We start from the raw sequence: 6362 nt of genomic DNA, 5'->3' as shown, positions 1-6362 counted from the left end.
ATTCCCCTTGATATGATTCCCTGAGCTTGCTGGTAGAAAAAAATTACCACTTTTCCGGTTCTGTAGGAGAATTATGCTAAGACTTTCCTCATCTTCTCTTATGTCAGTTACCCTGTCTGAGAACTTTAACTGGCTTGGTTAGATGGAACTATCATTGTTTTTAGCTTCCAGATCCCTCAAGACTTCTGTCCTTTTCCTTTTAATGCTGAAATGTTCATAATCATGTGGGGCTATGCTCTCTGTGTTCCTTCCTGGCTCAGAAACTTCTCAATTTCTGGGACTCCTTTTTAATGGCACATCATACAGATGCATCCCCAGGAAAAGTCATTTATCCTTCCTCACAAGTAAGACCCAGGGCAGGATAGTGGCTACCATAGACACTATTGCAATGACAGTTAACAGTATAATTACTCAAAAATGGCAGCAATATGAGTAGAAAGAGCTTCATAACGGGGATTCTTCTGAGAGGTTGGCTAGACTCTGTCTGGGTAAGACAGTGTTATTCTCTCCTAGGGCATCCCATGTCAACTAATGATAAAGATCTGGGATTCTCACACTAGACTGGGCAGCAGGTCCCTAGGGAATTAAGGTCTCTGGTCGAGTACTCTTGTCTGACCCTGAGAAGTAACCCAAAGAGAATGGGGAATAGTTAGAGAGTTTGTACGTTCCAAGGCATCCAGAGAGGGCAGGTTATACAGGCCCATCGGGACTGCCAAGGTCTGAGGACTCTTCTATGATGACCAAAAAAAGCTAGCAGAAGGTCTTTTACTGAGGAAAGTAACAGTGGCAGACAAGAGAGATTATGGTACTTTGTATCTATCCATCTCCTTTGAAATAGGTACTTTATGCATGTTTAACATATATAGGATTACTTGCCATCTAGGGGAGGGAGGAAGAGGAAAGGAAGGGAAAAAATTGCAACACCAGACTTTACAATGATGAATGTTGAAAATTACTCATGCATATGTTTTGAAAATAAAAAGTTTTTTAAAAAGAAAAAAAAAGAAATAGGTACTTTATGAGGCAGTCATAGCAGAAGATACGGTCACAGTTCAGTGTCCGGATGGTTCCCTTGGGGTTTCACAACTTCTCACAGCACACAGAACACTCGCTGCCCACAATATCCTTGCTCTCTCTTTCTGACATGGCAGCTCCAGCAATATATAAGCTTCTGGTTTCTATGCTTCTCTTAAGTCCTGTATTTGCAGAATAAATTTTCTGTTTACTTCTGTTTTTTTTTTCAATAGAGATGATTGAAAGTCCCTTATTTCATTGAATATCCATCTCCTTCCCTGAATAATGATGCTCAGTCTCATTGGGCAGTTAATTCTTGGATGTAACCACAGATCCTTTGCTTTTGGCAATATTCCAAACTTTCTCATGCTTTATTATAGAATCTATCAGTTCCTGGGTAATCCTAACTGTTGCTCCTAAATGTGTGATTTGTTTTTGTTACACAATATTTTTTCCTTAAGATTATAGTTCTGGAGTTTTGCAACAATGTTTCTTGGAGTTTTCTTTGTAGGATCTCTTTCTGAAGGTGATCAATGGATTCTTTCAATGATTATTTCCCTTTCTGTTTCTAGAATATCAGAGCAGTTTTCTTTCATGATCTCTAGAAGAATGCTAGACATTTTTAAATATCTCAAACCAATGCCTTCATTTTTGAGAGGTCAATGAGTTGTATGTGTCCTATTTGACCTTCCTTCTTGTATAAAACGTTAGCCAGGTTTAGAAAGCATGGAATGATTATCTGAATAGATTTAGGGAAAACATCTTTGAGACCCCTAACTTTGACCCATTTCCTTATAGCTGAAGCCCTTTTTTTTTTTTTAGCAAAATAGAATTTTCTTTGTATCAGTGAGTCTTTTCTGTGACTTCATGCCAGATCAGTGAACAAAAGGCTCTTAGCACAATAATTTTTTAAATTTTCTTTTCTTTATCTATTTTTCAAGTTGGCTGTTATTCCATTGAGATATTTTACATTTTCTTCCATTTTCCCACTATTTTTAGTTTGTTTGACTGATTCTTGTTATTTCATAAGAGTCATTAACTTCCATTTGCCCAGTTCTAGTTATTAATATGTGATTTTCTTCAGTTAGCTTTTGTATCTCTTTTTCCATTTGGTTAATTCTACTTTTGAAGGTGGTGTTTTCTTCAGAGGATTTTTTTTTTTGCATTTGGCCAATTGTATTTTTTAAGGAATTGCCTTATTTTTCCAAGGTGCTGACTCTCTCTTTCATGCCTCTCATTTTTTTCCCAATTTCTCTTCTACTTCTCTTATTTGTCCTTTACATTTTTTATGATCTCTTTCAAGAAGCCTCTTTGAGCGTGAGACCAATTCATGTTACTCTTTGAGATTTCCTCTCTGATTATAAATAAATTGGAAGAGCATAAGATAGTTTACCTCTCAGACCTGTGGAAGAGGGAAGAATGTATGACCAAAGAAGAACTAGAGATCACTATTGACCACAAAATAGAAAATTTTGATTATATCAAATTGAAAAGTTTTTGTACAAACAAAACAAATGCAGACAAGATTAGGAGGGAAACAATAAACTGGGAAAACATTTTTACAGTCAAAGGTTCTGGTAAAGGCCTTATTTCCAAAATATATAGAGAATTGACTCTAATTTATAAGAAATCAAACCATTCTCCAATAGATAAATGATCAAAGGATATGAACAGACAATTCTCAGATGAAGAAATTGAAACTATTTATAGACATATGAAAATATGCTCCAAATCATTATTAATCAGAGAAATGCAAATTAAGACAATTCTGAGATACCACTACACACCTGTCAAATTGGCTAGAGTGACAGGGAAAGATAATGTGGAATGGTGGAGGAGATGTGGGAAAACAGGGACACTGATACATTGTTGGTGGAGTTGTGAGCACATCCAGCCATTCTGGAGAGCAATTTGGAACTATGCTCAAAAAGTTATCAAATTGTGCATACCCTTTGATCCAGCAGTGTCTCTACTTGGCTTATACCCCAAAGAGATACTAAAGAAGGGAAAGGGACCTGTATGTGCCAAAATGTTTGTGGCAGCCCTGTTTGTAGTGTCTAGAAGCTGGAAAATGAAAGGATGCCCATCAATTGGAGAATGGTTGAGTAAATTGTGGTATATGAACATTATGGAATATTATTGTTCTGTAAGGAATGACCAGCAGGATTAATACAGAAAGGACTGGTGAGACTTACATGAACTGATGCTAAGTGAAATGAGTAGAACCAGGAGATCATTATATACCTCAACAATGATACTGTTTGAGGATGTATTCTGATGGAAGTGGATCTCTTCGATAAAGAGAGCTAATTCAGTCTTAATTGATCAAAGATGGGCAGAAGCAGCTACACCCAAAGAAAGAACACTGGGAGATGAATATAAACTGCTTGCATTTTTGTTTTTCTTCCCGGATTATTTATACCTTCTGAATTCAATTCTCCCTGTGCAACAAGAAAACTGGTTCTGCACACGTATATTGTATCCAGGATATATTGTAACCTATTCAACATGTAAAGGATTGCTTGCCATCTGTGGGGGGGAGGGGGAGAGGGAGAGGGAGGGCGGGGAAAAATCGGAACAGAAGTGAATGCAAGGGATAATGTTGTAAAAAATTACCCTGGCATGAGTTCTATCAATAAAAAGTTAATTTAAAAAAAAATAGAGATTTCCTCTCTGGGCATTTTGTCCTCATCTGAGTTGATGTTTTAATCTTCTCTGTCACCATAATAGCTTCTTGTGATCAAGGTTCTTTTCAGTTTCTTGCTCATTTTCTTTCCTTTTCTTTTGGTATTTCCTCTTTTTTAACTTTTAGGGTCAAGCTTTGCTCCAGGGATAAAGAGGACACTGTCCCAAGCTTCCTGTGCAGCTCTGTGCCTTGGCTTTAAGCACAGGGGTCCCTTGTGATTGCAGGGGGTAGCTTTATCCACTCTTTCCAGAAAACAACCTAGTTTCCTAGATTTTGCCTTCTGAGTTGGGACTGGTTTGCCCCGCTACTAAACCAATTAAGTTGCTGATCTTCTGTGATTAAGATCTTCTCATTTGTTTCCCCAGACTCTCTGAGCTCGGCTGAACACACCTTTAACCCCAGTGAGACTTACCTTTCTTGAAGTTTTTCCACTCTATCTTTAGCTGGAGAGTAGTTTCATTCTGTCAGACTCTGTTCAGAAGCTTGGTTTCCTTTGTTTTTTTTTTGAGGGAATCTCCCTTTTCCCTTCGCTATGATCTCTTTGGGATAGAGACTCAACAAAGATATTGCTGGATCAAAGGGTATGCACAGTTTGATAGCCCTTTGTGCATTGTTCCAAATGCTCTCCAAAACGGTTGAATCAGTCCACAACTCCACAATAATGTGTTAATGTCCCAGTTTTCTCACATCTACTCCAACAAAATTATAGAATTTTAAAGAACATGAAATATAATTTATTCTGTTTCCTCTACTTAAAAAAAGAGCAAACTAAAGCTCAAAATGCAAAAATAATTTTTTTAAAGGACACTCTGCTGGTTAAAAGATTTGATGGGCCATCCACAGATACTAATAGATTGCATTTTTCTGGGACAAAGCTTCATTGGCCTAGTACCAGTTAAAGATCTAAAGAAAAACACAGGATATATGCAGGAATCAAAGCAGTACACTTTGGCCAGAGCACAGAATACATAGAAGAGAGGAATAAGTCCATGGCTATTAAAATAGCCTAATGTCAGATTGTGAAGAATTTTGAATGCCATACACTTTAAACTTTTTGAGTGCTACACACTTTAATCTTTGGTAGAGTATTGGAAATTCACTGAAGATTTTTGCATGAAGGGGTGATATGACCAAAAAAAAAGGTGTATAATGTTCTCTCTCTTTTTCCCCTAAAACTCAGGGTAAAGATCAAAATGTTGTAAGGAGCCTAACATAGTACATGAAAATCTTCACTGAACGTATTGACCTGTGCCTTAGGGGAACAAGAAAGAAGAATATAAAATCTTCCATATTACCTCAGATAAATGTGATCTCAGCTGCCTCAAATGTCTTAAAAACAATTTGTGTGATTCCTCCTTTGCCCCTACAACATCCTTCCATGCTTATATTTATTTCTACAAGTGCCTTGACATCCCATCCCTTATATGCTTTAAATGATAGATTTCTTGAAGACTACCATTATGTAATTTTTCATTTTTATATCTTCAACATTTACCTATGTTATAGTTTATGTATAGTAGTTCAGTTCTGCAGATCCTCCTAATGAAAGACTAAGGAAAGGCAAAGATTTCTATTGACTAATTCATTCATTAATCATTAACTTCTGCTTTTCTTTAGATCTTATCACTAAATTGGGGAAGTGGAAGAGGAGCATAATTCTTGTCTTCTATAGCTGCCTAGGAAAGTAAGAATGGGATCCAGATAGTTAATTCACAATAGACTGTCTGCATCAGAAATGGAATGATATGTTAATTCTCATGCTTATGATTCTCTAGGATTTTTGGCTAAGCTATGATTCAGTCTGAATCCCTTCTTCTCTGGAAAGGAACATTGCTTTAAATCTCTCTAGGGCTATTATTACCTAAGACCAATGGCAAGGGAGCAAGTTGTTCTCTCTCTTTTTCAAGTACTGTTATCTACAGTCAAAAGTTTGTTGGTAAAAGTTTAACAGCTAGCTCTCTGGGGTGGGGGGAATGCAGTGCCACATTTTAAATTTAATCTACATTTTAAACATTTTACTCATCAATTTCTTGAGTCTATGTTTTCACAAAAACATAAATCAAACACTGGCTTGTAGCATTTGTCTATTTCCAAAGTGTAAGTGTTCAAAATAAATATTTAATAATTGGTTATTGTGAATTGGTATGAGTGGGATCTAGTCCATCCCTGTCTACAGTGATTTTTTGCCTACAAGATCCAAATTTTAGGCCTAAATCTGCTGTCAGCATTTGACAAATGAAATGCATTCCATACCATGAAAGTCCAGGATGAAGCTATATAGGACATCAGAATACTATTAAAAGACTACAGTGTAACATGTCTCCATGCCATTTGGTTCACAAGTCCTCAGTAATTTCTCTCAGTATAATATTCTGAAGAATATCCCTACGAGAAGAATTTTCTTCTTCTACTTCAAGAATTCATATTCACATTCTCTCTGAAACATTTCTATGTCCTGTAATATCAAATATTCAATCCATTTCACTCTGTTTCTTATTATTTTTATGTTTGTAGCATTACCTTCCATTGTTAACATTTATCTTATATTGTACTTCTTATTTTCTATGGTAACAAGTTTGTTATATCTATGTGAACAGTTTTATTCTTCTGACTTATTTTTAGTTTAAATTCTTCTGTACTGAATTTGTAAGAATTCAAGCTT

General features: G+C 36.2%; 1 pseudogene; it reads right to left on the bottom strand.

Annotated features, from left to right (window-relative positions):
- Positions 1 to 324: 324 nt before the first annotated feature.
- Positions 325 to 1146, bottom strand: LOC127546719 (RING finger protein 222-like; annotated as a pseudogene).
- Between the last annotated feature and the right edge of the window lie 5216 nt (positions 1147 to 6362).

Source organism: Antechinus flavipes, chromosome 2 (assembly GCF_016432865.1).
Source record: "Antechinus flavipes isolate AdamAnt ecotype Samford, QLD, Australia chromosome 2, AdamAnt_v2, whole genome shotgun sequence".
Classification (NCBI taxonomy): domain Eukaryota; kingdom Metazoa; phylum Chordata; class Mammalia; order Dasyuromorphia; family Dasyuridae; genus Antechinus; species Antechinus flavipes.
The sequence above is the reverse complement of the archived record's forward strand: the minus strand, read 5'-3'. Positions and strand labels throughout refer to the sequence as shown.